Source organism: Mastigoproctus giganteus, chromosome 10 (assembly GCF_048544385.1).
Source record: "Mastigoproctus giganteus isolate SK-2022 chromosome 10, ASM4854438v1, whole genome shotgun sequence".
NCBI classification, from domain to species: domain Eukaryota; kingdom Metazoa; phylum Arthropoda; class Arachnida; order Uropygi; family Thelyphonidae; genus Mastigoproctus; species Mastigoproctus giganteus.
In genome coordinates this window covers 147,800,781-147,827,216 of record NC_143584.1, presented here as the reverse complement: position 1 = coordinate 147,827,216, position 26,436 = coordinate 147,800,781, and the positions used below count along the sequence as shown (strand labels likewise).

The 26,436-nt window shown below is 36.9% G+C and overlaps 1 long non-coding RNA gene across 1 annotated transcript in view; it reads right to left on the bottom strand.

Moving 5' to 3' along the window:
• Nucleotides 1-26,436, bottom strand: part of LOC150079351 (uncharacterized) — a 277,103-nt gene that overhangs the window by 202,842 nt on the left and 47,825 nt on the right. The gene's annotated exons all lie outside the window — the stretch shown is intronic.

The following is a 26,436-nucleotide window of genomic DNA, read 5'->3' as shown; positions in this document are numbered from 1 at the left end:
AAGAAATCGCTACAAGTGAGCAAAACGGGCACATCCAAACCCGCTGATAGAAGCGGCATCTATTCCTGAGTAAAAAAGCTAACAAGAAAAAAGAAAAAAATTATTAACTACTTCTGGATACGTTTTCCGTTTCTAGTAAACCCCAGGATCACAGCATGTCTTCCGGCAGCGTTCTTCTTTTTCTGTGTACAATAACGAGTTCTTCTGAATGTACACTGAAGAGACATCAGATGGAGAAGCAGCGAAAGAAAAATTATGAATGATATCAGAATCGCTACCAAACAGATGTAAGCAGCTGCCTACGTTTTATGATTAACTATGAAATGTCTGTAAGTCTTTATCGGTAAAGATGAGGCAGAGAAAATAATGACAAGACAGAAAGATAACATTTGGAGCGTTACATACGGGTCACAGTTTCTGAAATAATGGCTGACGTAAAAACTATCTGCAAGCAAATCAGCTCCTGCTTATAATAGTTTCAGATTTTGTAAATATTTTTACTTTCAGAACAAAAAAAGAAGTGTTAAAACAATAAGGAGTTTTGGAATTTCATTAATAAATTCATTTTAAATACAACAGTTCATTCGCCATGAATATTATCTGTACAGGACGTTTAGTACTTGCATACTATTCCCTATTCCTGTCATTTAGAATAGGAAATATTATTTAAACGAAAAGAAAACAAAATTCTAGAGGAATTCTTAAAAGGAACAAAATTCTACCATCAAATCATTAGTTATCCAACGTTCTCCTGTTCTTGACATTGCATCAGTCGATGAAACTTTCAGGGGGGGGGGGGTCATTGATCCTCTGTGTGTCTATTATTTGGTAATTAGATAAGCTCTCCTAACACCTGCATACACGTTCCGTTCAATTTATTTTACAGGATGCACTATCCATCAAATTCTTTTAACATATCATGAAATTCATTTCTCTTGGTTATCATATTATATAAATTAAATATGCATATAAATGTATATTTAATTTTTAACAAGCAACACGAAGTAGTAAATCCTTATAAAACCGAGAAAGTCATTCGAAAAGGGCTGTTCATTGGGGTTTAACTTCATACCATTCATAATACAGTACTTCCACATATTGAAAATTAAAGCAAAAAAGAGTTAAAAAAGCAATTCAACTTACTCCAAGGAATAATGGAAGAGGCAGGCTTAAATAAAAGTGCTTTAACCGAAAGAAACTCAGAGAAAAATGCTTAAATCTAATAGAGTTTTAAGCGCTTTAAATAACAGTATAATACGGGAAAACAGAATATAAAATCAGAACAAGATAAATTGCCTTTAATGAATTCCCTTTAATGAATCTACGTATTGCAGGAGTTTACCATTCACAGAATAAATATATAAAAATATGCGATTTTCTTTTACTGTAATTGAACTGCAATATTATTCAGCCATACTTAACGAGCAGTCAGGTGTAGAAGAAATACATTTATTACTTTTAAAAATAGTCGAAAAAAAACTGTAAAAGAACTCCAGACTGAGTAAATTTGGTGCTTAGGTCAATAATAAAAATTATAAATAGCAAAAAAATAGACACCTGAAATTTTTCTTGCATACAAAGAACTGTAATGGTATATATCTAACTATCTAACTGTTTTTTATATAAAAAACAGCAAAAATAATAATTTAATAATTGGTAAATAATTTTATTATTTTAATAATTAATTATGAAAACGCAGTTTATATAATTAATTACTAAAATTTCGGTAGAATAGCACTATTATCGATTAACAGATAACATAAACGATAAAAAGTAAACTATTTTAGATTATTTTACATAATTAATCATTATGGCCAATGATCAAACTTAGTACAGTGCTTATCTTTCCCATCACCACAGTATCTGTCTTTACAGTAGCCTTACAAAATTTTTTGTATGTGTTATACCAAATTTGGGATGTTGTAAATGAAAGCGAGTACCATAATCTCACTTGACAAACTTACAACGGTAATGGAAAGCAATAGAGTCGTATTATTCCATTAGAAAATCTCAGGGTTTCAGAGTTTTATTAGAAAATCTTTTCGAAGCTAAGTACTTAATTAGCTATAAATAATGTAATTATAATTATCGAATACAGACTTTAGAAACTAGGTCTTCGTAAACCTTGTAAAAAAAAACACTTAACAACGAAACAGCGTTTTGCGAAATCACGTTAAACAGGAATATGTCGTAATGAATATTAATTAAGGTTGAGTTTCTGTCGCGACTTAGCCGTTGTTCCAGCAATACTTGGAAATTTTACGAGATAGGCTTAAAGCAGAGCTTATTTGGGCAATTTCTGCAAAAACACTGAGACGCAGATTTAATTAGCGGCGAATAAATCCTTTTGTTACATAAATTGTAGTCTGCCAAATAACCTAAAGAGAATTTAAAAACCAAATGAAACTAGTATAATTAAATACAGATTCTGGAGTTCCAGTCATTAAAATAACATGGTTTTAGTGATGGGAGGGAATTAGGGCTGCCGCTAATTCTTTATTAAAATGTACTTACACATAATCGAAAATTTAACATCAAGCAATCATAATAAGGAACTAAATACGAGATTTCGATATCATGAAAAAAAACAACATAAATGTAAATGGTTTACAGAACAAGTTAAGAAACGGTAGCTCATGCATTGGCATGCTTGGTTAAGAGTGCACATTCAGAAAAACGAGCGCTGTTAGGCACGTACTTATTGAATGACACAATGGTCACTTTGACTCCATGAAATCCAGTAATTACAGCCACTATTATCATAATCATCTTCATAATTAAACCATAATTGCAATCGATATAAACCCACTTCACCGCCTTTGGTTGTAAAGGATTAGACCATTAGTATAATCCTTTACATCATTAGTCACAGTTGGGTACATAACGTAACTGAAATATCCAAGAAGCACCTTTAAATATTCTCTGGTTTTCAAAGTCCTATGCAGAACCACGTAAAGTCGTTCAACACCCCTTGTTTCCTTTAATATTATATATTTTTTATGACAACCTTCTATAAATTCCGTAGATATGTTTAGAGAGAGCGTTATTATTCCAGCAGTTCGAACCAGAAAGCTTTCGGCGACATGGAGATGACTTTGTAAGATGCAATCTTACAAATATAGAAATTTAGAGTTTATGGAAAATTTTTGTAATTTGGGAATAATTTAATCTTTGATATGGAAAGGAAATTTGACATTTAAGAGAAGCATATATGGGATGAATACTAGATTTAGAAAATAAGCGATCACAGATGTGCAAATTGAATAGCAGTCAAATGGAAGAGAAAGTAACATATAAATGTAGATCCGTGGGAAAGGGGGGGGGTGAACTGTGAGTAAACAAAAACAGCCTCCCCATACCAGGGAAAGAGTGATCAAAACTCCAGGGGCTCACATCTGGTGAGTATGGGCTTGGCACACCCAGGGTCCTCAGCTGGATATCATTATTCTTCTCTTTCTTGGTGATTCCCTTTTGACTCTCTCTCTTAGGGTAACTCGGGAATTTTTTTTTTGGCTGGTGCAGCATAAGCCTCAGGCTTCCTTGCACCGTATAGCTGATAATAATAATAAGAAAATAATAATAATTAGTGAACAAGAGGAAAAGGGTTACTGGAAACAGAACAATGGGTCAGTGAAATGCAGGTGATTAAGACACGTTTGATCTATGCGGCAGCTGGACATAAGTCCCGATGGGCTAGCGTTTGGGTCGAAAAAGACCAGGTCACTGTGGCGGCTTTTTGGTAAGTTGTCAACATTTTCACAAATGGGAAAAGACGAAAATGGCTATCCTGGGAGATGACGGACGGCAGACATGAAAGGATTGTGTTACTCTGAGAACTAAACAAGAAAATGGCTTGGTTTGCACATGGGGCAAATAGTTATGGTAAGTTTTTTTAACGAATAGAAAAGAGGGAACGATTAGGTGAATTCCTGAGATTGGTAGAGAGTCCTGGGGAAGGAGGGTCAAACGACGGAGAAAAAGTTCGGGTCATCAATGTGAGAGACAGAAGTGGTCAGCGTAAGAGGGAGTGTGGCTAAAGGGGTGATCGTCGAGACGGGAGCGAGAAAAGTAAGTCAGGCAGGCAGTGCAGAAATGTAGGGAGTGCAAAGGGGACCCTGGACAGTAAGGGGGAAAATAGTTAAGAGTAGAAAAGTAACGGGAAGGCTAAGGATGATAAGCAAAAAGGTTATGAAAGACAGTTAAGTGAACCAGGAAAGGTAACGACCCCTTGGAGAAAGGTAAATCTGAATGAACCGTAGTAAAGGAGGAGTTGTGTATTCAAAGCAGGAGAAAGGATGCCAGACCTAAGCAGCCAAGAGTTCCGGAAAATTATCTGAAGCAGATTCAGAAGAAAGCAGATGAAGAAAAGCTTTAGAAGATAGCCTGGAGAGCCTAAGATGGAAGCTTGAAACCTCCCTGGAGAAGAAGAGAAAAGGATTGAAGTAGGTGAGCGATATATTAAGTACACTAAGTTAACAAGGACTATTAGTGAAATGGAATAGTAATTAATGAAAAGGGAGTAGCACTAGAGAGTAAAGTGAAAGATAGTATATCTCCCTCAGAGATAATTTAACAGAGTTTATTATGTTAAAAAGGGTTAATGTATAATGCAAGGGAAACGAGGGAATGAGTAATAGATGAAATTGATATAAACAGGTATAATGTGTTAGAAGGTTAGTAAAGTGTATAAAGAAGGAGTCTGAATATGTTTTAAAATTATAGATAATTAAGTTATATGAGCAACTTTGAAAATATAGTGTGTTTAATTGATGAAGAATCGTTGGTTTATCTGAATGACTAATAAACAAGTAGGGACTTTAGGATACTGAAGATTGGTTAACAAGTATATTGTAACAGTGTGGTGAGAACACCGAGCTGAATGATGAATGTAGCATATTTGATCGTTAATATATGAAAGAGATTTGTATCAAGGAGTAAATAAAATAAGTATAGTGAATGTACAAGTGTTAGGGGTTAGTTATGGCAAGAAGAATGAATCAAGTGTTTTCATATAGTGGTCAACTCAGATTAGCTAGTTAATGGAAACTGTAATTGGAATAATATGTGCAAGGTATCTCTGAGTCGAATTTGTATATTAGGACTGTATGCTTTTTAATTCAATTGTATATTATGTTGTATATGTGTATGTAATAAATTTCATGTTTTGTTTTCACTTTGAGTCCTGTTATTCTAAGTAACACACGCCTTGCTTGCCTAGTTAAGAGTTTGCTCTCACACAAATTAGTGAGAGAATCCTAGTTTCTGATTAAGGGGAAATAACAGAAATTACCCTCAAGATCTTGAGAATCTTCTGTGATATATACAGAGTATAGAAGTCAGGTGGCAAAGGGTGGGGCCTTGTAGGTGTGAGGGCACCTAAGGAAAATCTTCTGTGAGATATATAATAAAAATAGATAATAAAATAATTTTAAAATATAACCTCCCCCCCACACAACTTCATTTGTTAAACGAATGCGTATTTTTAAAGTTGAATTCAGACCTATTATTTGTATGTGACAGCAAACATATCAAGCCAGACAAAAGAGAGTAAAGCAAGAATTTAGGCATAGTTCAAAACAGTGTCTACTTTATAGGTCTGAGCGAAGAATTCTTCCAAATATGACTCCACTATACCCGTCATAAGTACAATGGGTGACAGATGATTTCTGCCACCATGGACGACAGAGGATATGATAAGAGAAATGGAGGAAAGAACGAAATGGAAAAAAACACTGATACCGAAGATAGGAGGAAATATAGAGAGATTAACAATAGGCTTAGATGAGTAACGTATAAAGCAAAAGAGAATTTGTGTGATGGGTTTTGTAGGAAATTAGACGTATTAGAAAGGTTGGTAAAATACGATGTGATGGATGACAGAATATAAAATATGAGCGTGGAGAAAAAAGGAAGTGGTCAGGGTGTTATGAATGGAAGAAATGGAAATGTACTAGAAAATGTACTAGAAAAAATAGGAGATAAGGGGAAGACGGGTGGATCATATATGGGGTTAAACGAGCAACAGAAAGATTTTCATAACGTAGGAATGATGGATCAAGACTGCTTGGGACCAGTCACGATGGAGCAACAGGTAATCGCAGCATTAAGTGAAATAAGGCACGCACTAAGTGTTGATGGGATTGCAGTGGAGCTTACTAGGGAGGAGTGGGCTTAAGGGAACATAACAGAATTATGTAGGTTAATTTATGAACAAGGAGATTGGCCAGAAGACTTTAAGACCAGTAAAGATACCAATAGAAAAGAAAAGCCATACAGTGAAAATATAAAGATGTTAGAAATATAAGTTTGGTAAAGCATATGAAACAAAAGGATGGATTAAAACATGGGAGAAGTACAGTTCGGTTTCAAAATGGGGAAGGGAACAAGGTATGTAATAAGAGTGATGAGAACGTTGACAGAAATACATCAGGAAGAGTGAAAAGATGTATGTACATATATTTTGGAGAAGGCTTTTGATCTGGTAGACTCGGTTAAATGATTAAATAAACTGGAAAGGATAGGAGTGAATAGGAAAGACCGAAGTAAGAATAGTAGATTATATTCGGGACAAAAAGAAGTAGGGTACGGCAGGATGACGCTGGGAATGTAGAGATAGACGAAGGTGTCAGAAAAGGTGTTGTCTGTTCCAATAATTTTATTTAATAAATATGTAGAAGAAATGGTTAAAGAGACATTTGATAAAGTAAATATGGATGAAGAGGAATTGTACGGTAAGGTGGGGAGGAAAAGTTATTGAGAGTATTAGATTTGCAGATGATGTGGAAGTAGTTGTGATAGAGAAAAGTTCTAATAAGTTTGCAACGAAAATAAGTACTGTATTGGGAAGACAAAATGAGTGGAAAAAGAAAGGTGTTAATCAAATATTGAAATAGGAGGAGAGAGAGAGCAGAACCGGTGAGGGACGTGGGTGTCAGGAGAAGAGAAGAGCAGCAGAAAAACAAGAATAATGGGTAGAGAGGGAGGAAGATATTGGGAATAGTAGTCGAGTGTATGCACAGATCTTCCCTTGACCGACATCGCACCCATTGTACATTAGCGTTTGGGATGGTAAAATTATACAGACGAGCTGCTAGGCAGGAACTCGTCATTGGAACTATTACTGATGGAATGGCGTAGAATATTGGCATTGTTCCGTTGCATCTCCTTGGGGTGCGGAAATGCACAGTAGAAGTGTCCAGAAAACCTGATTCACGAAACATTTTTCCAGACAATACGAACAACTATTAGGTTGATTTCTTGTCAAAATAGAGCTCTCCCAAGTCGAGATTCAACTTTCACATGTCCCACTTACATTCAATATTCCTGAAACTGAGAAGCTCGAAATCAATTATATACTAAGTCATGTCCCATAGAATCTTAGCTACCTGTCCTACCTGTCCAAATTCGTCGGTTTCATTTCCTTGCTGGTGCTGATTATGAGTGATGTTTCTGCATTTAGCCTCTTCATTCCTAAGTACCTCTACACTACGAGGTACTTACAAATTAACTAACAATTTATATAAAATATGCTTTGTAAGATGTAGATCTTACAAAAATAATAGAAATATCTGGTTTTTCTAAAATAAATCCAGGAAGGGCAATGGAAAGTGAAAATTAGCATTACTGCCTGAGTATTAAGTTAAAGAGAGTAAATATTAAGATTGAATATTTAGGCTGAATGTAATAAAATTTAAAGTTGGTAGAACACTGAATTTAGTAATGGACAGTTTTAGGAGTGGGAATTAAAATAGTGGCTAAAAGATAAACAAGTAATTTAAATAATAGAAGAGAACAAACAGAAACACGCAATGACTAGAGAATGGGTGCCATTTTGTGAACAGGCGAGAAAAGGGTTGCTGAGGGCACCGTGAAACGGGATTTACGAAGCGTATCTTTTGATGTAAGCCACCGTTAGGAAGTAAACAGGAAATGGGCGGACGTCCAGTGTTCACCTAGAAAGAAAACGGCGTCAGGATGACCGATATTTCGGTATATTTAGCAGAGAAAGTGTGAACACGAAAATGAGGGTTTTGGAGGTGACTGGCAAACATGAAAGGGCCATACTGCCGTGTGAAAAAAATAAGAAATTTCTAGAGAAGGGTTGTTTTGTGCGCTAGGGTGAATTCTTTTAGCAAATAGGAAGAAAAAAAAATTAAACAGTACGGGATTGGTTGAAGCCCTTGGGGGAGGCGTTCCAAACTTGAGGGAAAGAGTAAAGTTCGGGGGGAGTAATTTGAGAAAGTGTCCATTCTGTATCTGACTTCCCTGTGGTCGAAAGGGTCGTGAGTTTGCGAGTTGAAGTGGGAGTAGAGTTTTGGCGGTTAAAGTTCACATCTCGTGGTAGCAAGATGAAGAATGAAAAGAAAAAAACGAAAGAGAAATGGGTAGTGAGGCGTAGAGGACGCGAGTAACTGCGGACTGAAAGTGATGATGGTTTCTTGGAGGTATGGAAGAGTGGGAACATGTGCGTTGAAAGTTGAGCAGATAAGTGAACCAATAAGAGAAAGAAAACCTGGTCCGGCATCGGAAGGCAGTGTGCCCAAGAAATGGAAGAAAGCCTCAACGCAAGGAAATTGTAAATAGCGGCCATTCCGGAACGTAAGTCTATTCCTGTTTTTTTTTCTCGAATCCTGAACTCAAGGACTCATAACCTAGCTCTGTAAGGAATTTAGCGATAGTTCTTTTAAAAAAGTAACATTCCTGTTGTATTAGGCAAGTTAGTTACTAAGGTTGAGATAATTTGTTATGAATGTTAATGATTAAGAAATAATGTAAGGGTGGTACAGGGATAATAAAAAGAAAGTAATAGTATAAAGGAATGAGTAAAGAAATTATATTTATAGGGGCAGTACTGTAAGGATATGTTAACCTGTATCATTAATTTAGGTCACCTGCCAACACAACATGTCAGATGAGGTGTAAAGATAAAGAAATTTTATTAATAGAGAAACCTCATGAGTAAAGAGGGATGACTAAGATGATAACTAGAGAGTAATTAAGGTAGAATGAGGGATTTATAGTGAACATTGAGGTAAAGGGATACCAGTTGTAATACACTTCATGTGTTAAAGGCTAGAAACAAATATACAAAAAGAGAAATAAGAGTTTAAATGAATTTACTGATGTAAGTGATAAAAATTGGTAATGTCAGAGAATGATTGAGTAATCATCGAGGATTCATATTTAGTAAGATACAACTGATGTTAATAATTTTCAAATTGAGAATAGCTTATGAGAGAGAGATAGTGTAGTGTACTGTAGTATGGTTCAAATATATGGAAATTGGTATGCGTGTATGTAATTATTTGTTTTTTATGTAAATGCTGTATATAATGTTCATTAAAGGTTGTAAATATTTATTGTAAATAAATGTCTTTAATGTTCTGCTAACACCCGCGTCAAACACCCTAGAATCTAGAATTTTCTGTGAATTGCAGTCAGATTTGGGAAATGTGGGGGTGGGTTTAAGACTTCAGTAGGTTGGAAATGATTTGCGTTTTGTGGGCTGTTTGAGCCATCAGTAGCGATTAAATCGAAACAAATTCAAATTAAAAACAACGAAAATCAAATTAAATTTATAATAACGATTTTAATCCCTCCCACAGTTTATTCAATAATGTCCTAATACTTTTAGTAACATGTAAGTTAATGTACTCCACTTATATATGGCATATAAACTAACATACTCATAATCAGCGGCGCGTTATCCTATGGGCAAAAAGGGCAATTGCCTGGGCCCTCCCCCCCCCCCATCAACAGGGGAGCACCAAAGTCCCCAAATCAATATTCTATAAACTTATTTTTGTAGTAAAAAAATCGGAAATTAAATTTCGGTCCCTTACCTAGATTGCAGGTGTGACGCAGGCGTGTGGCAAGAAAATAGAATAGAAAATGAACTTTCCAACTTTACAGTATCAGCCGGCGTTATTATTGATCAAATTGAAAACAATACTAACAACGCAACTGTGTACAATATAATGATAATAATGATAAAAATACGAATGCAATACATACAAATAATATCAAACATACACTAAAAATGTTGCTTTATGGCCAAACCCCATCACAAATGATTTTATTGAGTTTTGCCTTCGCGAAAAATCGCAAAATTTTGGAAACATTAAAAATTCAAATCGAAATTTTAATTGTGATGGAAAAATCATTACGAGAAAATTAAACGACGAATCAGATTTCTATTTAAGTAGAACTAATGGTACCACAGTAAAAAGAGAGTGGTTAATATTTTCAGAAACCACAAAATCTGTGTACTGTTTTATTTGCAAATCATTTTCAGTTAAATCAAAAAAAAAAAAGATTAGTTACTGCATGTAATGATCGGAAACATTGTTGATATTTTAAAAAGGCACGATGAGTCTAGAGAACATAAAGAAAATAGATAAAGCGCTTGAAAAGTATAGGAAGAATTGATTTAGACTTGATAAAAGCTTATGAAAACCAAACAAATTATTGGCGTGAGGTTCTAAAAAGAGTTGTCGCGACTGTGAAACTGTTAGCTTCATTTGGGTTGGGATTTCGAGGGCATGATAGTAATGTACGAAATTTTATGAGTTGCTTAGAATACTTAGCTAATTTTGACATGTTTTTGAAAACCCACTTAGAAACTTATGGTAAATGTGGTAAAGGACAGGTGAATTATCTTTCTAATACTACGTGTGACGAATTCATACATTTAATGGCCTCTAACATAAGAAATACAATTATTAATGAAATCAAACGGGCTAAATACTTTTCACTTATTGTTGACTCTACTCCCGACATAAGTCACACAGATCAATTATCATCTATTATACGATCGATATTTAGATAAAGAAAATAAAATTCAGGAACGTTTCTTGTCTTTCCTACATATTGAAAAGCACGATGCTAACTACTTAGAAAATATTATAACTTCAAAATTAACGGAATATGGTTTAGATATCTAAAACTGTCGAGGACAATCTTACGGCAATGCAGTCGACATGTCCGGGATATACAACGGATTACAAACGAAGATTAAGAGCCATAGTAAAACTGCATTTTATGTCCCTTGTGCGGCTCATAGCCTAAATTTAGTGGGAAATTCTGCTGCAGAAGCTTGTCCAAAAGCACTCCATTTCTTCGATTTTATTCAAAATTTATTTGTATTTTTCTCTTCTTCTACAAAGAGATGGGATATTTTAATGAAAGCGACTACAAAAGGAAATGAAACAATAAAAGAAATTTGTTATACAAGATGGTCCTCAAGAGCAGATGCAATTTTAGCTGTTAAGATGAATTTTTTGGCCATAAAAGAATCTTTTATTTAAAATTTTTGAAGATTGTAATGAAAAACCTGTAACAAAATTAGAAGCAAAAAAGCTATGTGAAAACTTTGAAGATATTGAAAAAACACTTTTACTTTTCATAAGGAATGCAATTCTACAAAGATTGAATGCAACTAGTCTTCAAAATAAAATTCTGATTTACATAATGCCGTAAATCTTTTAAAATCGTTATCTTTGTACATATCAGAAGACAATTCGAAACAACAACGAATTTTTTGATACTATAGCACAGAATGTTTTGCATTAACAAACAATACAAATTATGAGTCAGACAAAGGAAATTATATTTTGATGAGAAAAGGGATGTGCAATTGGTAGGCAAACAACGATTTATAGTGAATCGTTTGAATGTTATTCGCGACCAGTTGGTATCAGACATTCAAAGGCGTGTTGAGGCTTATCAAAATATTTTAAATTATTTTGCCATATTAATAAATATCAACTTAAAAGAAATTTCGCCAAATGAGTACGATGAATGTGTTTTAAATTTAATAAATACGTATTCAAACGACATCGACGTTAGTATTTTTAAGGAAGAACTTACCCACATTGTACATTTTGAAAAAAAAATTAAAATTCTCCTTTATTAATGTATAAAGCGATTCAAGAAGGGCTAGTTTCTACATTTCCTAATGTGGACATAATTTTAAGAATATATTTAACCACACCTGTTTCTAACGCATCGGCAGAGCGTTCTTGCAATGTACTTAAAAGAATTAAATTACATTAGAAATTCTTTAGGCCAAGAATAAAATTATGCGATTTGTCAATATTATGCATTGAAAATAACATTACTAGTGGGGTTGATTATAATTGGGGTTGATTATAATGTTCTTAAAATTTTCATTCTAATTACGACTTTTATTAGGTAATTTGTTATGTTCCGTTAAGAATTGTTTTTAATTTTTAATTTATAGAAAGTTTGTTTCGTTATATTAAATATATATTATTCTAATTCTCGTTTAATTAATCTAGTTTATTATTTAATGCAATAAAAGTACTTAAATACTTATTGAGTTCATTTATGACTTTTTATTGTGGATTATACTTAATCTATATACAGTATAAAAGTTCTTTATAAATGTCATACATGCAATTTTGTTTTATTTTTAATAAAATTATATCTACAATTATTATTATTTAGCTTTTTGCATGAGTACGAGTATACTGGAGGCGTGGGATTTCCCCTGAAAGAAAAATTCAACACTATACATGGGGCCCCCAAATTAAAATTTGCAAATTAAATACAAACATACTGGCCGGTCATCATGAAAAGCATATTTCTTTTACACATGAAATACGATGAGGCTATTTTCAAATCAGCCAATCTGCATCACTGTCAAATGTTCACAAAAACTGTAAATAAAAAATACCATGGGCTATAGGAGATTCCAGCAAGTAATCGCAAACACCTACAAAAAATGCAAATCTCTGTATAAAAATAAACTGTTCCCCCCTCCTGGGAAAGGAAGTTCGTCATAAAAATATCTCTATAACCATTCATCAGCTGGATATTCTGAAATAATGATAAAACAAAACCGTGTAAGAGCTTGGGAAATGTAAATCTATGTTATGCTCAGAAAACGAAAATTGAAAACTCTGCATTAATCATAATCAAGAGTCAATACCGCGTCTTCAACCACGCTCCATACACAGACGTTCCGGAAGTTATCCGCTCCTTATATAACAAAAAAAAAAAGAATCAAATTTTACTTCTTTTTTTTTATCAAAGGCGAGATGTGTAATGCCCCCAGTCGCGTTGCCTTGTAATACAGAAAGCAATTACGAACAAACTAAAAACACCTTACATCGATAAATTTAGTTTTCGTCAGATGAAAGTTCCGATTCTTTTTTTTTCTTTGTACGTTCAAAAACTGCCTATAGAACTAAGTGAAAATTGTGTACCTCCGTAAAACTATTTACGAGATTAATTAATACCCTCTGACAAAAAATAAACAAAATTTAATGAGAAACGCGTTACTTTTAACCGCAATAAACTTAATTAGAATTGATGAATAAAGAAAACAATTTGTAATATTGAATTCATCTTTATGTCACCGAGAAATTAAAGAAAGTTAATTGGCTTTTATAGGAGCTACGTTTTTAAAACATTCCAAATAGTTTGTTTAGTTCTTGCCAATACGTATTATTGATTCTACGAGGTGTAATAAATTATAGGCCAAGATAAAGTCTCCGTATTAACAAATACGCAAAGAGAACGAGCTGCCCGAAACGAATCCCTGTTTTTGGAATAATTTACGCATCTGGTTCCTCTTGACACAATTTTTTTTTCTTGCTTCCTTTTACTACCGAACTGCTTTTGTCACCAGTTATCTGTCGCTTGTCGCCACCAGGTAAAGCTAAGCTACACTACACCTTGCTGGTTCAGTAAAGATCGATACAGAATGCCACTTTGTAAGGTTGTTCGTTAGAATCAATGGAAACGCGTGTGTGGTCTTGAAATAGCGTTTTGTATCGAGAACAGGATACAGCCAACGTTAGAAGGTAATGGCTTTTCTTTGGAATCCGTTCTTGCATTTAATTAGTTTTGTTTTGTTAGAAATATTCTGTACGCCAACTAATCATATTTCCCCCTCTGATTGAAGAATACAATCTACAGCGTCGTTTGTCAACCTCGGTTGAAATTTTACATCGTGAATATAGTAGAGAAGCACCCTAATATGTAAGGTCTTAAATTTTGTTTGTAAATACACTAAGACTCTACTAGTGTTGATGTACATATAGGATACACGAACAGAGAGAAGTCAAGCGATAAGACATGAAGGGAAATCCAACTTCTGAAAAGAAAGCATTCGTTTTTGGTAGGTAAAGTTTCCCAGTCTAGTTCCTTTATAAGTTATACGTAGATGAGCAGAGGACAAGCGTAAGTCTCACGCATCATTCTTAGTTTTGTTTACAACCCCTTGTGAAGAATGTAGAAGAAGAACTCTTTATTGTATACAAAAGGCGCACACAATACCCTTCACGGCTACAAGCCAGGGGTTAATGTAATTAGAGCGAATGTAATTATTAGAGCAAAACTTATTTATTTTAAGATGTAATATATCTTTCTGGGAGAAAATGTATACCGGTTCAGCATATTAAAGCATAACCTTCATTGTATAGAGGTGTTATCTTTATTTTTTTTTAAATATTTTTTTAATAACAAGATACAGGTAACCATTAAAAGTGTATGTGAGAGAAACCAATGAACACAATTGGTAACAGTAATATGAAATCCAACAGGAAGATAAACATTGATATAGCTTTAAACATTAAAATCATACGTACAAAAGAGAATTGCATTAAGTTACTGGTAAAACAAATAAAAAATTAATTAGTTAGAGAATAGAAAAATAATAATAAAAAATAATAATAATAAACTACAATAATTAGATGAGAGCTAGTCACTTTGCAATTCAAGAGAAGAGGCAAACTTGTGGATAAGGGTCATCAGTGATTGGGAGTTGTCAAAGTCAATGAGAGAGTCATTTGCTAATTCTATTCAGTGGACTGAACTTCATAAAGTCAGTGGTGGCAGAGTCAAGGCGAAACAGTGTACGGTTCCTGACTTGTCTACAGGGAGCATTGAAGTTTATTTTACAAAGGATATCAGATGCTTCATAAATTCAATGTAAAAGTTCGGTGAAATAAGCAGTTTCTCTTGACATCTCAAAGGCTTTCGAACGTGTTTGGCATAAAGGTCTTCTAAAAGCTTGCATCTTATGGTTTGCCAACTGTTTTTTTGTAATTGGTTATCCAGTTTTCTGTCTGATCGCTCAGTTCGCTCACTGAGGGTGATGGTAGATGGCTCTCTGTCTTCTAACTTCTCCACTAATGCTGGTTCCCCCAAGGTTCAGTTCTTTCCCCCACTCTTTTCCTCTTGTATATTAATGACCTTCTTCCATTGACTGGAAATCCTATCCATAGTTTTTCCGATGATAACACATTCTATTGCGGTTTCCATTTTGAGAAACCTTGCCCTACTCAATCAGCTCCAACACCTCGAATATCCGCTACCAATTCCCTAAGTGCCGATTAGTCTTATATCTCGCAAAAATGATTCTTCTGCTCCTTTGCTTATCTTTGGTGACACTCCAATTTCTAGGCAAGATGATATATCTCTTTTTGGGATTAACCTGATCCTAATCTCTCTTGGCACAAGCATATCAGAAATATTGCTTCCTCTGCATCTAAAAAACTTCGTTTTCTCTTTCGCTCTCGGCGTTACTTTCTTCCAAACAGCTGTTCACGAATATTCCCTATCATGGAATATTGTTCCCACATCTGGGGCAGTGCCCCCAAAACCTCTCTCAGGCTTCTATATTCCATTCAGAAGAGGGCAGTTAGGTTAATTAATGACTCATCTCTAACAGAGTCTCTCCACTCGCTTTCTCATAGCCGTACTGTTTCTGCTGCATGCCTCTTCTACAGATACTTCCATGGGCACTGTTCTTCTGAATTGACAGTCCGAATACGTGTCGCCACCAGTCATTTACTGTCCAACTTCAAACTCACAGAACCAACTTTTAATCTTCCTCGTTTATTCATTCAACTGCCGTTTTCTTGAACAACCTTCCTTCATACGTATTTCCTGAAAATTACAGTCTACAGAAGTTCAGTACAATGTCAACAAATATCTTCTTTCGTCTTCTCAGCCTCCAACCCAAGCACGGTACTAAGTGCTATAGGTTTTAATTCCTCTCGTGTTTGGGGTTTTCATAAAAAAAAGTCCCAGTGATTACTTTGGCTAGATGCATGATGTCAGCAGTAACTCTTCTAGCGCACAGAGGCCTCAGATGAAAGTAATCACACAGTGATTCACAGTACACTGTGTCATAAACTAGAGGATTAAGGAACGTAGGATAAGGGTAAAAAAATTTTGGACTGCTTCAATTTTGTTAAAGTTTTCGTGTGAGGATTCCAGATGGGTGAGCTGAATTCAAGGATTGGGAATACTATAGTTTTATAAAGGATGACACCATATCTGCAGTTTTTCAACTTGTAGGTGTTCCGTTTGATAAATCCCAGTGTTTTGAATGTTTTGTTGGTGATTTTAAGGACATGGGCATCAAATTTCGCACTGCTGGAGAAGAGAATCCCCAAGTCGTTAACTTGGTCACACCTTTCGATGATCACAGAGTTAATAGTGTACTCCGTATTTATTAATTGTGGAAATCTGCCGGAAGAGAGAGATTACTTTGCCCTTCGAGGGGTTAGCAGACAAGCCATTCAGAGATAGTCACAGAGAGAATTTATTGAGGGCGCACTGAAGCTGTTGAGAATCGGTAATCTCCTTCACTGCTGAGTAGATCTCAAGATCATCTACATAGAGAGCAACTTGAATATTGAAGGTGCAGATAAAAGGATGATTATTTATGAAAACAATGTAAAGTAGGGGACCTAGGGGAGAGCCTTGAGGTACTCCACATAGTGGTATAAAACGGTCCGAGTTCACTTGATTGATGATAACGCTCAAGGAACGATACGTAATATAGCTGCGTAGCCATGAGCGCAAAAGGTCACGGATATCATATAGCTTAAGTTTTTCTAGAAGTTGTTCGTGCGGGACTTTTATCAAATGCCTTAGATATACTGTAACTGTGTAGACTGCATCAACTTGAAGATGGTTATCAAGAACTTTCAGAGGTATAGTGCCAGAAAGGAAGTAAATTTGTGACTACAGATTTGCCACTGCAGAAACCATGTTGGTTCTGATCAATGAAAGGCCTGAAGAATTTGAAGAGATGTTTGTGTAATGCTGTGTCGAAGAGTTTAGCCAGACTGTTTTGCAACGATATGAGTCTCTAATCAGTTACATCATTTTTATCACCTTTCTTGATAACTGGAACTATATTGACCTGCTTAAAGTGCTTAGGATACTTCCCCAGTCCGAGAGACGAGTTGAAGATCCGAAGTATGAGGGGTTTTAAGGTAGCGACAGTCACTTTCCAAAATAAGCCAAGAATGTCATCTGGACCTCTAGTATAGTCATTTTTCGTGCTTTTTAATGCACGACTTTAGATCTTCAATCTTCATCTGTGATAAAGATGTTGGTGAGAATATCATCTTTAACAGGTGTGAAGTCAGGAAATGAGGCAGGTCTCAATGTATCGTTTGTTTGGATTCTGGAAAAATGTTTGGCAAACCCTTGAGCAATACTGAATTCGTCCGATAAGAGAATTCCATCTGCGTTATGGAGTTGTAACTTTCTACTGGTTATATTCTTGTGCTTCATGAAATTCCCGAATGGTTTAATATCTCTGTGAGTAAATAGACTATCCTGAACTGACTCTGTATACATATTGTAAGATTTTAATATGAGGGTTTTCACTTCTTTGCGGAGTTGACTGAATATTTCGTAGTATCGACTGTCACCTGATTGCTTATACTTGTTTCTATAGAATTTTATGTATTAATTCGCTGTTATACCAGTGCTGATATCGATCACCTTGTATTGTAATTGAATGGCGCTATTTTAAATCTCAACAATGCTCTTTCTTCTGGATCCATCATAAGCACTTGCACCATTCACTAGTAAGTACCCTTATGTCGTTTGGTTAATGTTTAGCCTGGACAGTATTAATTCGTGCATACTCAGAAAGAGTTAATTTTAGTCATCCAGAGATGCAAATTTGGAGACACCTTGACAGCAGATAAATCCTTGATGATGGGAAAATTCCACTTTGTCATTTTTGGATGGTATTTACCGTATTATTAGTATGACACGCACCATTATAATATACTTCCTGTTCCAGAAATTCTTGACGCCGGACTTCTCATTCATCAATGTTCACACTTGGTAGGGTCCTCAATCTTCCTCACATTAGTCACTTTCTACAGAAACTTAATCAGTTATGCTTTTATTCTCGACTATATTCACTGTTCTAGAAACGGTAATTGTGACATCGGGTCTGTTTGACGAGACTATTAAGCGAAAGCTATTGTGAACACTAACACGCCAGTGTGTGGTAGCTTCTGAATGTGTCAGCATTAAAATGGTGAAGGTGAAGTTGAGCTGGTATACGAATAAAAATTGCTAAGAGGAAAACGTACCACTAGATAGAACCATTCATTCAAGATAGTAAGAATACGGCAGCAATATCATTAGGAAATTGCATGTTATAAAATCGCAGTCCAATTTTAATAACTGATAAAATAAGTTGAGCAGTCATTTCAAATCAAAATTCAGGATAATAAAACTAACCAGAGCAAAATTTTTCCAGTCATCTAAGGCAGAACACCCTGGCAGGGACATGAACATGTGATATTGAAAGGACGGTTCCTAGAACATCAGTTCAATTGCGCCTCGTGTCTCTGTGAAGAACAGTACCACTGGAAAAGGGACGGATATGTGATTAGTGTAATTTGTGCGAATTGTGTGTGTTGTGTTATTCTGGCCGCTTGGCTACCTGAAATTCTACCAGATACTCTTCCACACCATGGGAAGCTGGGCTACTTCTAGTAGATAACTCTCCTTGTCTTATTTCAGACATTCTTCACCCACAAGAGGTAGCGCTAAACCAGTGGGTGAAGCAACTTTTTCCAAAATCTTTCCAAAAAATATTTTCTGTATATAAAATATATCTGGAGAAGATAATCAGCTTTCCTGAGACGGTCAGGGATCCCCTACCACCAGAGAGAGTCAAAGGCCGCTCAAAATCCACAAAAATTGCCTATTTAGCTGCAAAATTGTTAACATGAAGTACAAAATCAGCGAGAACATCCTCGCAAGATTTACCACTAGAAAAGAAAACCCATATTGTTTTGAAGAGATCATGTTTTCATTTATTAACACTTGCGTTGTACGAAAAGCCAAAAGTTGTTCTAATATTTTCTCCAGGTTAACCTGAAGAGCAACCGGACGATAATGTTTCGGGTAATTAGGGGATTATTAGGCTTCTGAATTAATTTTAGAAGAGCAATTTTCCATTCTTTAGGAAATATACTATCAACATTTATTGTATAACCTTATTAAGACTTGTGGATAAAAATCAAAGAATTTTAGTATAAATATATTTTTCTGTTGTTTCTATTCAGGACACTTATTGATATTAATCTTCTGAAGAACCAATTTCAACTCGTCGAGAGTAAATGGGCCATAACAGTTCTCAGTAGTATAAGATAAATTTTCCTCACGTGCATCTGTATGATATACTGAATCGTCCGAAAATTCATCCATAGAAACAACCTTTTTATAATGGCATCTACAGAATCTGCACTTATATTCTCAACCCCCCAAAATCTAACACCCTTCCAAATAATTCTGCGGCATGCAATGAAATTTGTCACGTGAAATTTTACATAATAGTCCACAGGGGTCATCATTATTTGCGGTTACGAAATGCGCCCACATTTGACGTTTCCTGTTTTCATAATTGCCTTGGCATAACTATTTTTAATAATTAAGTATTCATTATGAAGCCGCTCTATTTCTATCCGTTCCCAATGTCTGCGATGTTGAAAATTTCTTCCTTGCAGGATGCACTTTTTTCTCAATGCCCTCAACTCATTATTCCACCAAGCACAATTTCTTGAAGTCACCATCTTTTGCCTAGTTGATTTGATTCCTTCGGCAAAGAGAAACCCGACTAAACGTTCTCCAGTAGATACAAAATCTAGTGCGTTCCAATTGTAGATTAAAAAATCTATTCTGACAGACATTTCAAAAGCAGCTCAGTCATATCTAACAAACTCTATTGGCCTATGTTGATTATAATTACTAGCAGAAAAAGCATCGACTACAAAAGGTATAGTTCTCCGGTCACTTATCGCCCAATTAGTATGAATTGACCAATCGGCTACCTGATTATGAATCAAAAAACTACTGCGTTATGTCAACATTCGTTGCCCTGTAGTATGCGATTACACCTAGATGTTTTATGAAGGCTAGATCTATTAATAACCAATAAATTATGGCCATCTAAAATTCTTTTAATAACACCCCTTAGGGTGTTAGTAGAATAATTTTAGTTCCTCTAAAAATTTTTACAGAACTTATAAAAATGTATAGCATACTCTAGATAGTTAAGAGATTCATTGAAGTCAACAGAGTGAAAAGCATGGTGACATAAAATGACAGTAAAAAATATGTTACCTTGACACAAACTGCATTCTTAGTAGTAAAACCATTTATTGTTAACACATCGATGTTCCTGTTCATTATCTCTATACCAGCTTTGGGATCTTCTTTCTCAGACTATCGCTCTAGCATGTATAGGGAATCCTGCTATATTAGAGGCCTGGCCAGCTGAGCCCTAGCACAATAGAGCTCCTCTACGCCTATAATATATATGCTATTCTCTTCTGCGGCTACCCTAATTTCGTTTTATACCGTACGAGATATGTGTCCATTGACTTTAGCTTAAGTTTGGATTGCCTTTCTCTACTTTAATAGCATTATTAATAAGGGCTCTGGTCCTCATTTATAATGCCACATTTGCGCAATAGTTTGCCATGGAGCCTCAATATGGTATTCTAGGGACTCCCTAGACAGTAATCGTCCTAAACTGAACTCCATACACTTCTCCTTGCTGTAACTATGGCGTGCCTAACAGTTAGCGCCCAAACTCTACAGGTGTTAGCCCGTAGGTGTATACTCCTACACCTAGAGGTAATAAGAAGAGGATTGTATCAACGGTTGAAGAAGAGTAATCCCACCGAAACAGCAGGCATCACTCAACCTTGATAACAACACCAAACAAGAAAGGAAGAGAAGCACTCATATTATATACAGGACCTGGCAAGAGACATGGAACACCATCATAAAAGGACTAATAACCAAAAAATGCATTCCCTCTGTGAACCTCATCAGTCCAAAGCCTCCTTCTTCCCTGGTATTCACCATGTCCCCATGCTACATTTCTATTAACACACCACGGACCCTTTAAAGGGGAGCTAACATCCCTAGGCATAGAAAATGATCCACTGTAGGGCTGAAGAAACATGGTAATGTACGACTGCCATGAATATGTCGCGTTCCGGCTAACGTTTGCCACTAAAATCCAAGATAATCCTCGGCATTGTGAGCACCTGATTATAATAGACGAGCAGCGCTACGCTGTCTTTACTGAGTTTGCGCAGTCTGTCTTCACTGCTAGACGGATTAGGCACTGAAACACCATCCATTGAAAATAAAAATAAAAAACTACCTGGATACGACACACTTCTCAGAAACACTCCTTCCTTCCTTCGTCCCAGGAGTGACAGAACCTACACCAACACAGCTCAGCTGCTGCCTTTAGGCCTCCCTAGCCACGCTCCCTTGCGTGGTCCTTTGCCTCCACTCCCTGGCGAGAGGGGGAGTTCATCCCTGGTGTCCTCCCCCCTCGCCACCCCTCTTTTTCACTCTGGTGGGGCATGGGCCTGCTCCACTGACTTGGGGTCATCTTCCCTATGGACCCCGTATCTCTGTCTTTTCCCCCCAGTCTTCAGTCTCCCTCCCCTTCTCTAACTTACAACTAGTGTCTGAATCAACTCCAAAATGTTTGAGCCCTACATCCAAAAACTTAACAACATCAAATCGCCCAACTAGTACTCCCTTTGTTTTGGCTGACCTCTATCTATAAAGTGTTTTTTTTTTTTTTTTTTTTTAGGTCCTTTCCACTGAACTCTCAGAAAATTAGGTGGCAGGACCTGCCAGAGTGAATAACTAAGTAGTGTACCTGGTCTGCCTCCACGGGGCGGAGTGGGGCAACGTTGGGTCCCATTAGGGGCCCAGCGGCTAAATGATCAGATGAACAACGGTACACGACACTACACAAATACAAAATCCATATACTTTTAACCCTCTGGCATTGACAGTGTTCTGTTTCACACCCACAATGTATAGCACGCGGAGATGGGGGAAACCCCTGGTGCCGTTTGACACTAAACACACTCTACACTTCTCAGAAATATTTCATATCAAAGACAACAACCTAATCTCAGACATGAGCCTACCTCCTGAATATGACTCTCTCTACAGTGTATCAAGAGACTACGTTGTATACTACGCTGCCAACCAAATTACAGGTAGGAATTTCTGCTGGCACCGAACCACTGGTGCGGGAACTCCAATGATCTTCTCCCGGGGTAGGATTTAACTCTCGCTAACCACAATTGAGGTAGGATTTGCTGCTGGCACCAGTATCTGGTGTGGGATCCGCTGCTAACCCCATCCGGGATAGGATTGCACCTGCATACCTTAGGGTGGGCCAGGTATTGTAGACACCTTGGGTGTTAACATTGCATGTACTTGCATACTGTACAGTAGGTTTCGTGCTGCTTCTGCTGACACCTTCTGTAGGATACCTGGTACCTGCATACCGTATAGTGGATAAGGCCAGATGGCATACCTCTTTGTAGGGTACTCTAACCCTGAAAGCTTTCTTCTCTTTCCCTGGCTCTGGGTGGGCTCCCCAGACCAGGGGTATCCAATCCTTCGCTTCCTCCCTACCTACCTTATCTGGAGGACGCCTTTTTCTCCGTCCTTCCTTCTTCCTCCCATCCTTCAGCTATTTCCCTCTCTCATGCTTTTTTTTTTTTTTTTTTTTTTTTTTGTTCTTCGTCAGAAAGCTCAGGCGACTCCTGATGGAGTCGCCTGAGTACTGTAGACAACATGGCTCACCTCCCAGTGGTGGTGGCGGGCAACGTGGAGTTCCATTAAGGGGCCCTGCGACTAAGAAACCAGCACAAACAACAGAACCCAACACTAAACTACACATGAAACACACAACACTTTTTCTGGCTTTTACAGAGGTTCTGTTATTCATCACAAGAATACTGATGGCGCAGATGTGGGAAACCACAGGTGACGCCTTACCCAAACACTATGCCACTCTACTTTGTATTCCCTCCATACTATTATTTTGGACATTATCCGCTATTAATCCTCAGTAGGTCCTAGCCACTGAAATCTCAGGAAACTAGGTGGCAGGGCCTGGCAGATTAAAAATTTCAAACTACTGGATACCTGGTCTGCTTCCACGAGGCGAAGTGTGGCAACATTGGGCCCCAGCAGGGGTCTAGGGGCTAAACGGCCAGATGAACAACGATACACAAGATTGCACATATACGTTATCCATACATTTTTAAATCGTTGGCCTTCCCAGCGAACTGGTACACCAACAATGAAAGCAACGCGGAGATGGAGGAAACCCCCTGGCGCCGTGAGACACTAAATACTCTTTATACTATTAATCCTTAGTCTTGCCAGTTCAAGTGTACGTTGGTGTTCTGGGAAATGCGGATCCCTTACTGAATGATAGTAATTAAGTTTACATCGTTTGCACAATTTACACAAAACGGAGACTAGTCTTGTGAAAATTGCAACAGAGCCCCCACGTCCTCGTGGGGGGGGGTTGCTCTGTGCAAACACGTGTCCGCCACGGGAACAATAACCACACGACGGGAAATTGTGCGTGCAGTGTTGGGTAATGTGCCCATAAGCCAAACATAAAAAACAGTTATAATGGTGAATGATCTGTATTTGTGAGAATCCATGTTAAACATATTTTATCGTTTGCAGAAATACTTTAATATATATTGTGAATAAAACTGATCACCCAGTGCACATTTGTAGCAGATTTTGACTTAGTTGAAAACCTGAATGTTAGTGGACTATGGAAACCACAGTCATTTTTAGTACCATGTTTTTATTCCTTGCTAATCGAAGAGATAATCTTAATTGATTTAAATTCGGTTTTAATTAATTAATAACTGCAGCTCTTACTTCAGCACTTGTTTTTAACTCATCATTCTCAGTTGCCCTTACTATTAATACATTATCACTAGATTTCGGCGGTTCTGTTATTAAGGTGGTTCTCTACGCACAACTTCAGCATACGAACGTTTAGAGGCTGGAACTTGTTCAGTTGGTTCTACCTCTCTCTCGCTTGATATCCTTTAGCTTCATGGACATAATCCCTCGTAGGGACATTCACTTCTTACCATTAATATTAGGACACCTCTCCATGGATGGGGAAAGGTCCTATGCATGCAACACATCACAGAACCTGCTATAATTATGAACACTGGGCTTCGAACAGACAATTGCAAAAGTGGGCATGCAAGATGACACGTTCAACAGAATTGATCACCTCAAAAAATGCTAGACAGTGTTAAGAGTATGAATCCTGAACTGTAGAGCAATGGAAAACAGTCCTATGGACTGACGAATCGAGGTTCGCACTCTACCAGTCTGATGGCCATTCCTGGGTGTGGCGAATGCCAGGTGAACAGTTCTTTCCTGATTGTATCCCCCCAACAATGGAGTTTGGTGGAGGCAGTGTCATGGTATAGAGCTCATTTCATGGTTTGGGTTGGGCCTATTAGTAGTTATCGGAAAACCCATGATGCTGTGCAATACCTGGACAATTATGCACTTCCAACGTTATGCCAATACTTCGGGGACGGCTCATACCTATATCAGCAAGACAGCGCGCCATGCCTTACTGCTCGGGTTGTAACAGAGTGGTTTGAGGACCTGGGTGTGGAAAAGTTGGATTAGCCAGCAACCTAAAGTCCTGATCTGAATCCTATCAAACATCTTTGGGATGTATTGGATCGTCGGGTACATGCACGTCGAGATCGCCCAAAGAATAAGGCCGAACTAGTGGATGCGTTAAAGGCCGAGTGGAGGAACATATCACCTGATATTCGTAAAAAGCTGGTTGAGAGTATGCCACGAAGATTGTATTCCTGATTGTATGAAGGCCATCATAAAAGCAAAAAGTTTCAGCACGAAATATTAAATGGCACAATAAAAGCTCTCTTTTTTTTTCTTTCTTTTTTTTTTGCCTAAAGGCAGGTGTCCGGATATTAATGGTAGGGCAGTGTATATGCATGTATTAGGTATGTTGAGGGTCTAACAGCTCCTGAGGTTTCTCCCATCTCCGCTTATATATATGTGTATATATGTGGCTTCTAGGCAAACCGTACAACTACACCTAATGTCGTTAATTTAATACAGTACTGTAAAGGGCTTGATATGTGTGCTTCCGCAGTAAGTGTCTGTATGTTGTACATGTATCAGGCCACTTTATCACCAGGAGGCAGCCAAAACCCGGACGACTGCTGCCTGGTGCTCGTCCTTAACCAACGAGGAGGCGGATTTTTTCTACTGTATGCACACTTATTAGCAAAAAATCCCGCATTCACCAGAGATAGTGCAATAACAGTGGTTGTCAGCAATCCCGCACCCAGGTTGCCCAAGCCTGAGTGCCAGCAAAAGAACAAATCTGGATCCCGCATCCATTTACTCAATGAATGCCAGCAGTATCTTGTGTCCCGGGGCAATCAAGAGCATCAGCAAAAAAAAAAAAAGAAAAAATTAAATCTGGCATTCATAAAAAATATATATATATATATATAAAGGAATAAAATTCTCCAGTGGATACCAGCAAATCCTTTACCCCTATTGCCAATCCTGAATACTGGCAAAAAAAAAAAAAAAAAAAAAAAAAACTGTAGGAACTCGTTTGCTCAGAAATTCCATTCCATTAAGTTCCAAAATGTTCCAAGTTTATTCAAGTTGACGGACTCAACAACTGTATTTTAATTAGTCAACTCTACCTCTGTTTTGATCATGTAGTAATCTTTTCCTCTTGGCAAAAACAGCATTGCGCATTCTTGTAAAGCTTTAGCTTTAAAATTGAGAGTATTCTCCATAAATACTTCTTTATTGCCATTCTGCATATCTGGCATTAAATTTAACAGATTACCACGTAGCGCACCAAACATATTACAGTCGTAAAGTACATGCCTCCTACTTTCTTCATTCCCGGAGCTATAATATGGATTGTCCTCAAGGCTTAGTTCATAAAGTTTTGCTCTTAAAGAACCAAGTCCTGTCAAAATAAACGAAGTTTCCATAGTAAGGTTAAACCATTTATGGATCAAAGGTGTTAACACGCGCACAAAATTGAGAATGAATCCAATGACATAGTTCCTGCCATCACCTGAAGAGCAATAGTTTATACAGTCCTACATATTCTTAAGATCGCCAACAGCACCATTCGTTGAATAGATTGTAATTTTTAATTGAACCTTGATATACCACACATTGGGAGCATATGACGCTACTGGTAAAAAAAAAAAAAAAACACTTTCTAATATAACATCAAGGACCTTC